At 36.6% G+C, this 15,445-nt stretch overlaps 1 long non-coding RNA gene across 1 annotated transcript in view; it reads left to right on the top strand.

The window, feature by feature from the left end:
* LOC124157061 overlaps positions 1–15,445 on the top strand; it is a 211,314-nt gene that overhangs the window by 40,402 nt on the left and 155,467 nt on the right. The window contains exon 2 of the long non-coding RNA XR_006864527.1: positions 4,519–4,571. This is a non-coding gene — a long non-coding RNA (uncharacterized LOC124157061). The remainder of the gene's footprint in view (positions 1–4,518; positions 4,572–15,445) is intronic.

The following is a 15,445-nucleotide window of genomic DNA, read 5'->3' on the forward strand; positions in this document are numbered from 1 at the left end:
GTATATCATAAACAACCTTCTTTTACAATTGAGCAATAATATGTCACAAATAACCAGAGATTTTAAAGTAATTTGGAATAAAAATTGTACATTATACGAAATGCAGAGCAGCCATTCATTCATAATAGAAAAAGATTTAATACTATTTATAATAATGCATGTAATATTATCATTAACCCCAATCACAAGTGTTATAATAGAATCAAGTAGGTACTGAGTACATAAAAGTAGTGGTATAATAAAGTAAACAAAATAAATTAAAAATATACCATAAATTGACGGCCTCGGTGGCGGCGGGGTAACGTCCTCGCCTGCCAAACAAGAGGTTGCGGGTTCGAGTCCCGTCTGGGTAGATTTCCCCTGTCCAGGGCATGGTTGTTCGTATACGTTTCATTGTTGAATTTGTTGAATACCCCGAAGTAAAATGGCCAATATGAGCTGTATTCGGTGGTTTGAGATTAAAATAAAAATAATAAAAAAAAGTAAATAAGGCTGAGTAAGAATTCTTCTCTTTGAGACTTTTCAACTAATCAAAGGAGAGGTCGCAACATGGATTATGTCTCTAGAAAGACATTATCCGCGCATATCATCCTGATAAGTGGCTCGATCCGCGTGATTATAGCCTTCCGGACTTATATCATAGAGGTGGAGTGTGTCTAATTCTACGAGTAGGTTCATTTAGATTTAGAGATAGCTACCGGCAACTGCTTCAGTCAAAAAATTTCTGAGAATAATAACGTCAGTTATATTTCTCCTTGCATAAAATAGAATATTTTTAAGTACATGCATAAAAATTGGTCCACTAGAATTTTAGCTGCGTCATTATTATTTTGTTATGCGTTGTATTCCAGGGTATGATATATATTCTTATCTCATGGTGGATATATGTCACGGAAGACTGGCTTTATCGTAAGATATGTGGTATCATTTTTGATACCAGATATCTCTTGATGCCGCTTCAGGATGATATTTAAATAATTTTAGTATTGTACATGACGTGAAATTCCATATCGATAGACATGGAATGATACCAAATAAAACGCAATTAGTTTCATACGAGGACTCTCTCCCTTTTAAACAAAATACAACGTTTTCTCAGATAAACATTACCTTTCTCTTGCATTATGCGCTGTGTAGTATAATGTGATGATGACCTTATGATGCTGACAAACTATTGTACTCTTTGCTCTGTTATGTTCGGTAGGTACAGCATGAAGATACTCACGAGAGTGACTTTTGGCAGTGCTAACTAACTGGAGTAAAATTGGTTTCATCTAATACACAATTTAACTTAGGTTAGGAATTCCACTGCTGCAGGATCTTCCTTTTTTATTTCCAACTATTTATGAATACAAAGCTTATATAGGCACTAATTTTTTAATATCTATGCATACAATTACCGGTGAAATAATTTCATTAGGGGGATCGGGTTGGTGCGGCTTCCCACCCGGCGGGTTTTTGGTTCCAATCCCGGCAGCGGCAGAGAATTTTCAGAGACTGCCCGATCCCTGCTTGAGTGTTGTGTGGAGGGCATTTCAAGTTCAACACTCCGTCCGTCGGATGGGACGTTAAGCCGTGGTCCCCTTGGCGCCTTTCGTTAAGAGCAGGCTAATGCCGACGCCGGGTTTCTCTCCACCCTTCCTTCCATACCCTTCCCTCATGGCGCAAATCACCTCAGCTGTTGGTCGCCTCCTCCAAATACCATACCATACCAATAATTTCATTAAAGCAAAAGACAGATATAATTGCATCCGAAGTTTTTTTCACAGCAACCTGGTTATATCCGTATGAGGTACGCAGGAAACTTCATTAAATACTTCAAATATCAGTATATATATCATATGATTTCCTCAATATAATATTTTTACCCTGCAGAGGCCATTCTATGCATCGACAATTTTCGTAGAAGTGTCTAGGAAGAGTGTGAAGTTAACTGCGACATCCCTGCCAACTGCGTTTTATGTTTGTGTACTGAGGTTCAAAGAGGAGTTTCCTCGACTTGGAATGAACGCGAAACTCGAAGAGTTGAGCTCTTAGATCTTCTTAGTCAACTTGAGTCTAATTAATAGATTGATGCAATTAGTAAGCACATACCATTTTTGCTCAGAATACTTAATGTTTGGCATTTGCAGCTGTTTACTTATCCTTAATTTGTATTTTCATATCGTGTTTTTTCAAATCCCGTGCAATGCTTTTTTTTTTGAGGAAATAATTTGATTCATGATGGTAAATCTGTAGCGACAAACAAATCTATGGAAGGGACAAACTTTAAGGACATTAATTTTATTATTCTGGCTTTAAAATATTAATTTTTATCTGCAATGATAACCACTTTATCCGAAAAACAATTTCCATGAGGTTTGTTTATATGAAGCGAATGAATTCGCTGTTGATTGGTGTGAAATATTTTTCAATATTGGACGGTTTGCTTTAAATGATCCCTTTCAAATTTCTTTTCAAGCATTCGAAGGAAATACCGGTTCATAATATTTATAGCTATTAACAAAGTCATCTGTTTCAGGCGTGATGAGTATTGAAATATCTACTTATATATAACATACATTTATACAAAAAGGTCATAGAGTCATAATTTTACGTCAATTTGACCCCATCACTTGGTATTTGGGTACTACGTACAATAAATGGCGTCTTTATGAAGTTGAACCTTTTATTTTCCTGGATCAATGAATACCATTACCGGCTTAAATGTTTGAAGACAGAATATCGTTAAATCCATCGGTGGCAATCGACGAAATTTTTTAAGGAGTCAGAGTTTGATATTTACCAGCAAATAGCATATTGAAATCATATTTGTGCTTCTTTAATATAATGATTAAAAAAATATCCATGAGTGAAAATGAAAGCCATGAAGAAAGAAATTAATACCTTTTGAAAGTACCTACTCATTGCTATATTCATACTACTTAAATTTTCGAACAAAAATGATAATTGTTCATTACTTTAACTTCATGGTAGAAAAAAAGATACACCAAGTACTCTTCCACTAACTTATTTCTTTATTTTTAAATATTGCCGACTAGTTTCAAGGGCTACAGCGCCATTGATATTTGCCTCGATAATGACACTATAGCCGCTTAAAACTAGCCGACTGTATTGAAAAAGTTTGTTGAAGAGTACTTGGTATTTAATTTTGCTCTACCATGAACATTACATCGTTCCACAAAGAAACACCTAAATGAATTGATTTGATTCATTCTTGAAACTTTTGGAATCATATAAGAATCATCACATGAATATTCGTCAAGTTGACAAAATAGATACCATTACATTCGAAATTTTAACCTCTTCTAAGTCATTGACATCATTCTTTCTATCGCCGCTATTTTATAAGAAGTATTAACTTCGCAATTACACGAAATATGGAAGAAATAGTGATGAGTAACAATAGACTTGGCGCAGGCACCATTAGATGGCCTCTGTGTAGTCATTATCGTGTCACACTTTTTGTGATTGACGCATATCGATTTTGAGCAGAATTCCTCGATGAGTATTACTGAAATTAGTCAACCCTGTGACATGAGATAAGATATCATCGCGTTATTCCACCGTAGATATGACTTGTTTTGTTCCTCAATAGAAATTCCGCAACCAAGTATTCAACATGTTTTGAAGTAGAAACACATTACCTTATTGTTTTCTGTTTGACACCCGAGAAAAACATTGTGTGAAATTGTTTTCTCAGTAGTTTGTACAATTTGCGTCGTAAAATGAAATTTACGATTGCTTAGAATTTCATCAGTGTTTGAACTGCGTTTGTTTACAATAACCAGAATCTTTCTTTTCAGGAAAGCACTCTTCAACGATCAAAGTTTCACTCAAGCACAAAATTTAAACTGTGCGTAATCTATGCCATATTAACAATTAGATCCTTAAATCAGTACTTTTATTAATAGATAAATTATTGAATTAAAATTAAAAATTAAACAAAAAGTATTTATTTAATGATCACTAAGAAACCGATCAGGAGAATTATGTTCCAAAACTGATCCATGCTCACTCTCCGAAAAATAAATACTTATTTTTACTGGCAAAATGTTCCTATAAATTATTTTAAATCTCGGACTGTGCAGTTCTCATTTCCAATTTTTTTTGTTCCCAACTCCCATATTGAAAAAAAACATGAGTTTAACTGCATACAATCACTATTTTCTTGTTTATTATTGCTAAATTTCAATCGGTCCCCGATACGGAGGTTTTATGTGTTAGAACTCACGTGTCTGCATATTTAAAAAAAATTAATTGATCGCCGCGTTAGTCTTCTCAATCTAATTCGAGGAAGTGTGGATTTCAATACAGAAATTTTCGTTCTCATGGACTTTACTGATTGATAATAATATCACCGATGATTGTATTCAGACTTAAACAAAATAACCGCCCAGATTCATAGAAAACAATCGTCTTCTTTTTCCTCTTCTCCGAAATACTGTTAAGAATTATCTATGCCTATTCCAATCAAAAGATAAATACTTATTGTGGCTTTCATTTCATATTTTACAGATTATCGCAAAAACTGCAGATATATCAACTCTTCAACTCAATGAAGTAAGAAGGTAAGATTTTCTAAATACTATAAATACTTGCAAGGTGCATGTTTGAGTAATGAATGAGGCATTCGAATGGAAAATGGTGCAATTTACCATTTAATTAATATATTCCTTTATGCCGTGCCCCAAAGCATGTTATGTTATTGCATGTTTAATATCCTTCTGTAAAGTCTCGTGGTGAATATGAATGTTAAGGTAACTTGGCCGGTATGTCAGCTTACTCCCTAACTTGACTAGATGAATTACGCGAAAAGACGAAAGAACTTATTTCATTTGAATTTTTCCCTGAGGATATCCTTAATCATAATGAACCTTATAGCACGGTTATCAATTGATTTCTGCCCAACGCTTGAAAACATCACTAATTTCGAGAATCGCCAAAGTGACACTTAGTCACAATTCTTCTTTGATGTTTTGACTCATGGATGTCACCTTGACATATGGGAGGATATGAGCGCTCTCCATATATTTGTCATGCACTATTTTTTGAAAGATATGGATTTCTGAGAACAATATCGAAAAAATGGAGCGCCATAATTTTTTCCAGATAAGCGATATTAATTCATTTTTGTTAATCCAGCGGGAATTTTCTTCGGAAAACAATGTCTCTAAGTACGTAGTCCTTTATTGCAAAAATACTGCTGCGTATTAGATGTAAGATTAACGGGAATCACAATTAGGTATATTTTTCGCAGTCTCACTATTCTTTAGGGAAGTCACTTCTTTTTCGGAATAAATTTTCCATTATTATGACCTTCGTCCCAAATATTAGAATTATTTCAATGACCATTACAATGCATGGTTATACAGGGTGTAGCAGAGAAGAAACACGTCACAATAAAAATGCTAGCGGATGGGGGAGAGGAATGAAGAGCTGAAACCTATATTAGGATTTTTCACTAGTGGCGATGATTACAATGCACGCTAAAATATTTTCTCACATTTTAAAATATTTTAAAAATATCTCAAACATCAACTCTCAACGAAGCTCATGAATCTTTGAAGTACATTGAACACTATTGACCTATTTGACGGATTCTTTTACGCAATCATGCAGAAATTACTTCGTTTTGATAATAGGGCTATGCATTTTAGTACCTTTCAGTCAGCATTAAGTCCGCTGAGACCTTTTAAATTGCCTGCTTTAAGCTCATTCCACCGGAAGTTTGACGTGGCTCTTTGAGCTCCATTTTGATACGGCATTTTAAGGACGTTTAATTTGCAGGACATTGATTAAACATTGCAGGACAATAAAACATTGTAATACATATGTTTAAAAACAGTGTTTGAAAAATTATTAATTTATTACATAGATATGAAAATTAATCCAGGAAAATTAGTTTGCGGCATTCTAATTTTTGCTAAGCATTTGAGTACTTCAACATGCGAAAAAATTACGAGTTAATTTCTTGATTAATACTTTTGATTGAGGACGGTGCTAAACCCATTTTCCTAGTATTTTACTCGTAGCTATTATCATAAAAAACACTTCTCTACCAATAACAAAAAAACCGTCTTTGTAGCATGCAAAACTAAGTCTACAGCTTCGCCTGATGAAAGTTATTGATCTCAATCATGATAAAAATACTATACTCTTCTATAGACTGAGCATGGCTTTCAAAACATGGCCATGGCCCCAAAAATATCGGCCTAAGGACGACTTGAAGTTTGAAATTAATGTTCTTGCTCTGATAGTAATTATCGACAAGAGTATTTAAACTTTTAATATGGGCGATGATGTGTGTATCATAGTGAAATTTGTAACAATAAAACGTAATATTTCACCCAACATAAATGTAGCCATCGAGGTTGCAATTCCTTGAATAAATGGCTTTAACAGTTACAAATCAGCAATTACAAAAATAAACTGAAATAGTTCCTCGATTTATTCAATTTAAATTCGCTTCATTGTAACCGGTATTTAATTTAATTTGACCCAAAGGACAACAGCTACTCAATACAGAATATTTAGCACATACCATTAAGAATCAGGCCCTAGTTCTTACTGATATTACAATTCCTCCCAATATACCAAAATAAATTTTCAATTTTATCAAGAAAATGGTTTAATTTCTGAGTACACTTCCAGAGAAAGAGAAGTTCCGGGTTTAAAATAAAATGTTTCATGACTATTTCATTTGTTAACGTTTTCCCAAATTAAATTTATTTTGGAGATAGAAAGTTGGCATTGCCTTTAGGTCAATGTTCACTGCCAATAGCATAAGTAAAAAAGCTGTAATGTTTCCGAAATACAAGAAAATATTTTCTGGTATTTTGAATTGATTTTCTAAAATTTTAATTTTTTTTAGTATGCAGTATCAGCGCTATCAATTTTTCGCTAGAGCACTGAAAAAGTATGAGCGACATATCTTTAAAAAATGCGAACAAAACGAGTGAAATACGCTATTTTTCGAATATTCATAAGTTTCGTGCGAACGGAATATATCATGAGATGGGAATTTTTTTTTCAATTATTCTCCTTTCACAACTTTTTCACTCTGCAGTAATTTTAAATAAAACGTACGAAGCAGCCACGTAGAGGGCCCTTGCTTATGCTTAACACGTTAGTTTGCCGAATAAAAGCCACTTCGAATAATTGAAACTTCATGGTAGAACAAAAACATACTAGAGGTACAGATACACAAACTTCTTGCTGCTGCTGCCAACTAGTTTCAACAGCTAAAGTGTCATTGTCTAGACAGCCATGGCTTGATAGCCGTTGATAGTAGTAGACAGAAAACAATTTTTGGAACTGTACATTGTGTTTGCGTTTTTTCTACCATAAACTTTATTTTATTCAACCAAGTAACGGCGAAATCGTTTTATTTGATAAAAAATCTTCAAGTTCTTGAAGTCATACAAGAATCTTTAAGCCACATCAATGTTCCTAAAGTTAAAAAAGTAGTTAAATTAGGTTCAAATTTTAACCTGTGAGAAGAAGTTATTTTATAATTCGTTTGTTATTTTTATCACTGCTGTTTTATATAATACATTAAATCCACAATTACTCAAAAGATGCTATGAAATAGTGTTGAGTTAGCGATGGATTTGGCGCAGGCATATATCTATTCTAAGATGTCCTCTTTGTAGTCATTGTATCACACTATTTGTGATTGACGCTTATAGACTATGTGCAGAATTCATCGAGGAGAATTACAGAAATTAGTCCTGCTTCATGAGATAAGATATCTTCCCTTTATTCCACCGTAGATACGACTTGTTTTGTTCCTCAATAGAGATTCCGCAACTAAGTATTAAGTATGTTCGTGCGTAGGTTTCCGCGGTGATTACTTGAGTTCAGCATTCTTTCGGGCTGCATCCGCGTCCGTTGTCGAAGAACCACAACAGTTTCGCCAGCTCTCCTGCCAGCGTCCTCAGGTGAAGGAGGACTTCCTTCACCTGAGGACGCTGGCAGGAGAGCTGGCGAAACTGTTGTGGTTCTTCGACAACGGACGCGGATGCAGCCCGAAAGAATGCTGAACTCAAGTATTAAGTATGTTTTGGAGTTGAAAACACATTACCTTATTGTTTTCTGTTTGATACCCGAGAAAAACATTGTGTGAAATTGTTTTGATTTTCTTAATCTCCGCTTTGACTGCTTTTTATAACGCTATTTTATACTAAATATTAGCTGCGCAATAACTCGAAAGACAGAATAAATAGTGATGAGTTGGCGATATATTTGATTTGATAATTTTTTTTCTTAAACTGAAGAAGCAGAGAGCTTCCGTGGCTGGCAGCATTTCCGTTGGATAGCTCAGGTTCGACGCCCTCTGCCGTTCATTGGACTGTGTGCTCCACAGAATACTACCACTCGCCCCCCTTCCTATTGAGAGTGCTATTGTGCACAACAATAAAGGAACTAGGAGCTCTTCCTAAGAACACCAGCCTGGATCGCACCTGAGATTCCAGAGGCGCGGTCGGCATCGCGTGAGCTCCCTCAAGTTTTCTTGGCAGCCGGTAATGGACCTTGTTACCCCGGCGGGCGCGTGCTTTTCGAATCGTGTGCCTTACGCGTGGGAAATTCCACGCATCCCATTGTCCGCGTCTCGCACGAAAGAGTCGTTTTTAGGGGGGGTGGGGGAGGGAGGGGTCTCGCTAGTTCCTTTGCTCCGGCTTTCCTTTCCGCAGCGGCGCACAGTGGGCCGAAATCGGAAAAAGCCGGACAAAAGTCCAAAATGGCTTTTTTTGAGATAGGGACCTGAAACTTGGCACAAATACTCACAAATGATGGTTGATTATGGATTTGCATGCCATTTTTCGTAATTTTGATCCGTTGTTGAGATACAGCAGCTCAAACATGACCAATTTTCAAAAACTCGCGCGAACTCGCTTTTCTCCGAAAATCTTTGAACTTAAGCAGGTGGTGTTGCAGTTGTATGATTTTTATGGAATAAAAAACACAATATTCCTTTGAGAAGATGCTTTGGCCACATTGTTCATGATTTTTGAAGATTTTGGTTCACATTTGCATAGTTTTACAACACAAAATGGCGTACCCATTTTTCGCGTGAAATTTCAAATAAAGTAGACATTATCTTTCGTTTACGAAATATGGTAATCGGGAAATTTACATCACAGTGTGAAGTAGACATTTATTAAGAATACTGCGAAGAAATCTTGGAAAAAAGTTTGCGACCACGTAATTGAGGGCGATTTTTCGATCGCGCATCAAGTCTGAGCTACGCCACGCGGGACTCTGAGGCTTGGTAACTGCGGGCGATTTATCAAGTCTTTTTCAGAATTGCTTCTTAAAAATCGCCATTTGAAGCATGGCACACAGTCAGTATTGATCTTAAACACTATTACCAAGATAATGGATCGATCGATTAACCGTGTAACGCATTACTCTAGTGAAGATGGTAAGGATTAGATTTTTGTCCGTACCATTCTACGTTCACGAAGTATGCTTCGGATGTTGAAGTATTGTTAAGAGATTCAGTTGGCATGCGAAATAAAGAGAGAAGTAAACAGCTTCTGGGAAGGGCAACGACCTATATTCTTTGTCCTTACTAGTAGCTACCCTCCCTTTTCAATCCTCGCCGAGGAGGGTCGCGCGGATAGTGGCGTTTTATGACCACGCAAGGCCTTTAAAGGCAAAGATATGTAAAGGGTCCTTCTACACGGGTTTTTACTTTTTGATGTCACCATACACTAGAAGAATGTTTGAAGGAGAAAGAAAAGATAATTTTTTATCCTTGAATTCATAATTAAATATTATATTAAAATGGTAAATAAAGAGTTAAATTTATTTTGTCAAATTTCACTTTTCATCCATCATTATGCAGCATACAAGAAACACGTTTGATAAATGCATAAATCATTATGAAATCAAACACTAGCGTTTTTAAAGTTTGGAACCTTTTTTTTAAACTCGTAGTGGAATATTTCAGTAAAAAAAAACATTGTAGCATTAATGGATTACCAATCATCAGCTCTAAATCTTACGAATTAATTTAATGCGGAGTTATAAACAGGAATATAAAGAGGATACATACTTCGGAATTCACCTTTTACTTCGCTTTTTTATGAGATTTTACATTGTCTTTTTTCATTAACGGTAATTCAACTTTCAATCCCCGAATGAACTGTCGTCACTGATGTCTGAGTCCTCTTCTTCAACATCATCCAAAATCTAGCAGATCTCTTAAATCTTTAGCTAGGTCAGCTACTTTAGCTTGAGATACGGTATCTTCTAAGCTCAATGCCTTCTCTCTGTCTCCTCCTTGTTTGTCATCACCTCGAGCCCCAAGTGTGTTTGGTCCACCTCTTTAGTCCTTAGCGTCCTAAGCGAAGGGGCCATGTGCTTCGCGCTGCATTTATTTTTTTATTTTTTCTGGACAGCAATCAACGAATATAGGATTCCATATTAACAGTCAGCGTATACCAGGACCCCTTCGAAATATTTTCTCGTCTCTTGAGGGACCTTCTAAACCACGAGCTTCAGTCCACTAGAGTCATTCAAGCTATGTGGTGTACTTTCAGGCAGTGTGTTGAAATTCTCATCGTGTAAATTCATTGGTGGGGTGAATTTCAAAGCAAAGACGTACGTCAACTTGCAGTTTTATTTTGGGATCGGTGAAGAAAGGTCGTGTTTGTTGCCCTAGTGACGTGTCGTGCTCTAGTGCAATTCTTAAATTCATCTAGCCCAGTGATTTAGTTCGACCTTTATTGAATTATCACTAATAATTACTCTCTATTCTCGGAGTTGGACGGAACTGTGATTTTCCAGCTTGAAAATTTTTAAGGTAGGTAAGTTGTACCAATTTCCATACCAAATATACGTGTGTTTGCCTACTTCTTAAACAATGTGTTATATCACTTTTAGATTATCATCATGGCAATTATCATTTTGATTTGTTTTCTAGGGTAGCAATGGATTCATATCAAATAAATCGTTCTAAGTTGCATAATAAAATATTAGAAATGAAGCGTAAAACATCAGGCGGGAGAAAAAATACTCTTACTGGATTTTTTGTCGCGGACACAGAATGTCCAGAGCTATGAGGAAGCTGTTGATGGTCTCCGAGAATTTCTTAGGTTGGAATTTTGGCTATATTACGAAAAATTATGGAACAAATGTTGCCGTAATAATAAACGATTTTCATTGCGAAGTTTAATTGCAATGGCTCGCGGAGCCAATAATTATCCCTGAATCTGTCCGTCAATACTTACCTGGTTCCTCAAAGGCAACAGGTATGTATTATATTTACGTTATGTTTTGAACTTTTAAAGTAAATTTAATTTCTGAATACCTATACTTATTCCATATGTAATGCATTCTATGTACCACTCTATATCCTACTATTATTGCTTTGTTAGGTTCATTAGGGCGGCCCGAGAAATACTTTACTTCTTCGTGTTACAGATCTAAGAAAAGAAAAGTTCAGAACATAAAAAGTACTTCTTCAGTAGCTGAGCTGACATTAGCCACCACCCTTGGTTTAAGGGAGGAAGGAAATACTGCAGCCGCGGATTTAATAACGGAAGTTACTACAACAACTCCAACAAGAGCTAAGAAAGTTCTTAGTAAGTGGAGGAAGAGTGATGAGGCGCAAAAACAAATGTCTCCAGAGGAGGCATTATCTCTTATCATCACCATTGGGCTGACCAAAAGTCAATATAATGTCTTAAGATTCTCCGCTCGCACTCACAAACATTTTTTATACCCCAGCTACGCACGGGTGTTAACAGCAAAAATAGCTGCATACCCACAAGATGTACGCATAACAGAGAACTAGTGCGAAGTTAGCCTGCAATCCTTGCTAAACCACACAGTATCGAGGATATTGGAGTGCGAATCAACTGCTCCTGCGACCTATATTCTTTGTCAAAGGACAAAGAATATAGGTCGTTGCCCTTCCCAGAAGCTGTTTACTTCTCTCTTTATTTCGCATGCCAACTGAATCTCTTAACAATACTTCAACATCCGAAGCATACTTCGTGAACGTAGAATGGTACGGACAAAAATCTAATCCTTACCATCTTCACTAGAGTAATGCGTTACACGGTTAATCGATCGATCCATTATCTTGGTAATAGTGTTTAAGATCAATACTGACTGTGTGCCATGCTTCAAATGGCGATTTTTAAGAAGCAATTCTGAAAAAGACTTGATAAATCGCCCGCAGTTACCAAGCCTCAGAGTCCCGCGTGGCGTAGCTCAGACTTGATGCGCGATCGAAAAATCGCCCTCAATTACGTGGTCGCAAACTTTTTTCCAAGATTTCTTCGCAGTATTCTTAATAAATGTCTACTTCACACTGTGATGTAAATTTCCCGATTACCATATTTCGTAAACGAAAGATAATGTCTACTTTATTTGAAATTTCACGCGAAAAATGGGTACGCCATTTTGTGTTGTAAAACTATGCAAATGTGAACCAAAATCTTCAAAAATCATGAACAATGTGGCCAAAGCATCTTCTCAAAGGAATATTGTGTTTTTTATTCCATAAAAATCATACAACTGCAACACCACCTGCTTAAGTTCAAAGATTTTCGGAGAAAAGCGAGTTCGCGCGAGTTTTTGAAAATTGGTCATGTTTGAGCTGCTGTATCTCAACAACGGATCAAAATTACGAAAAATGGCATGCAAATCCATAATCAACCATCATTTGTGAGTATTTGTGCCAAGTTTCAGGTCCCTATCTCAAAAAAAGCCATTTTGGACTTTTGTCCGGCTTTTTCCGATTTCGGACCACTGTGCGGCGGCCCGCAACCCTTCTCACCCTCCCCCCCCGCCCTTCTCCCCCACCCCGCCTCCTCTACCGCGCCGCGTAACCCTCCCGCTGTTGTCCGGGGTCATGGCTCGATCGCTTGCGCCAGACGCGCGCGCTGCTCTCTTAGCAGACGGCGGCGCTTCCGCAGTTTCGGTGGAAGTCCGCGAGTTGCCCGCATGGTACCGCCACCGTAGGCGCTCAGAGGCGCCAGTTTTGACGCCTGGCTATGGTAACGCCACCGCGTCGCTGTAGTTAAGGGGACTGTAGTTAAGCGTGGAAGCAACTAATCATAACTAGGGGGGGCATGCCATGGTCTAGGAGGCGGGCAAGCCAAGTTATGGCATTTTGGAATGGAAAAGGTGAATGAAAACAACATTTTAAGAAAATTATAACAGCGCTATACTAGTTTATGATATTAATTGTAATTTGTTGGAAGGCTGTAATTTATGGGATGGATCGCTAGGTGATGGGGAGGAATGCACATTGACTTATATTATAGGCTAATTAATGACCTTTATTTTCGACATATTTGAGTTAGATGGAGTAAAATTTCAAATTTAAGGTCTAAAAAAATGGGTGAAAAATCGTCCGGACCATCAAAATATATAAATCAGGGATTACGTCATCTGGGATTTTGCCATTTCAATCCCTTCGTGTGCGCAAAATCCGAAATTAGATATACAATTGGTTTTTAGCTCAGTAACTCGAGTTTTGTGCCAACATTACATCACGTGACTATTGCCAGACCTTATGGCGAAGCTCCTATTTAATAGGTAAAAAATATTCTAGTTAATTCTAATGCTGATTATCACACTTTGAGGAGCAATACCTTTCGTATTTTTTTTAATGAATACAGTACAGCAACATCAGGAAGCACGAGATATGAAGTAAAACACTTTGCACTTTCTTATTTCATATCTCATAATGGATCTCCACAAAGTATCTGCCTCATCCATCCAATTCATCAGGAAGTACGTGTATGAGTTGAAAAAAGTATTCCACTGTGAAAAATTTGATTGGACGTAAAGGTTCTATGTCAAATACTCTCTTTTAATTTGTAATTTTTACACGAATTTTAGTATTAATGGCCTTAATTAGAATATTGTGCTCAATTTTGGATTGTGTTTGCACCTTATCATTACGTTTAAAATCTACAAGTAATAATGAAATCACTAAAATCAAGGAGCCCTGCTAATTTCTATTTCAATTTTTTCCGAATCATTCAAGAATGCGTTGGATATTAATGCAAATTACTTATTTTATCAGACATGAAAATTCCGATTACATTGGAGTGGATGGATACAGTGCAAATGGATGCATGCCACCAGAAAATACCATGGCATAAATGGCTCCATTATGTGCCTTCATTTAAATTTTTACGTGTAATCTTAATTTCTATGCAATTGTTTGAATTTTTATGCGCTCGAAAATGAAATAAGCTCTTATAAAAAATTTTTTTTTTTAAACCAGCCTTTATATTTAGATTACAGGGGATGAGCAACGTTTATATATGACACAAAGCAAAAAAACTCAGTGACCCCGAAAAACCAAAAGTGACGTATTAAAAAAGTCACTATATTTATTAAATTTTCAGTGAATGGTAAGCCCCCTATGTTTCAAAATGCCACCCCTATGCTTTTAAATGCCTACCCCTATGATAAAAATGCCACGAAACACGAAAATCGACCATTTGGAACTTCTTAGATCAAAAACATGTTTTGGGGGGCTATAGGTTGACTGGGGGGTGGTTAAAGGGGGATTGGAGAGAAAAAGTTATATTTTCATGTATTGTCATCGGAAATGAAGAAGTGTGCAAAATTTCAGCGTTTTTGCTTCACAGGAAGTGAGTCAAATTTGAGTTACAAGATTTGTACCAGACAAACAGACAAACAAACAGACAGGTTGGTGAGTTGATATAAAGACTGTAATAAAAAAAGATGGCGTTATTCCTTGGAAAGCCGATAGGCGCGTGGGGGCGATTGATTTTTGTATAATTCATCATATGCCTGCGAAGCGTGATCGAAGGCCAGGGTTAAGCAGTCACGACAGCCTGGAGCACATCTTTCTCGAGCACCACGACCTGTCCAAGGACAAAATGATTGAAGGGAGACAAGTCCCGTGATTCAGTTTGAAACGTGATTTCTGACCAACCCCTGGCCTCGCTGGAATTGCATTCGTGACAAATGTCATGCCCTCCCTTACCTACCTCATTTTTTTACCTCTAATTGCTTTTATTTTTCGCGATAATCGCGTGATGGTTTCCGTATCGAGAATGGCTGGCAAAAAAAAGCAATCGTGAAAATATTACAAGTCCGATACATTTCCTCATAGGTAAACTTATAATCGATACCACATTTCTCTTTCTTGATTGATGATGCCTTTATATTCCTTTTGACAAAATTTCAAATCGATAATGCTATTGATCCCGATGCATAAGCTAATGAAACAAATAATTTCCGTTAGAGTAGTCCATAGAATATTTTGGTTTCGATGAATCGCAGCGTTATACAATCTTCATCGTGAATACACGGTACCACTTACCTATTTTATTATCACTATGGTTTGCGTGCCTCTGAAGTATCTGTTTAAAAAATGAGTTTTAATAGTTTATATATTAAAATTCATCTTATTTTCTACTTACTCTGATTTATTTTCACA

This window comes from Ischnura elegans, chromosome 4 (genome assembly GCF_921293095.1).
Source record: "Ischnura elegans chromosome 4, ioIscEleg1.1, whole genome shotgun sequence".
Taxonomy (NCBI): Eukaryota; Metazoa; Arthropoda; class Insecta; order Odonata; family Coenagrionidae; genus Ischnura; species Ischnura elegans.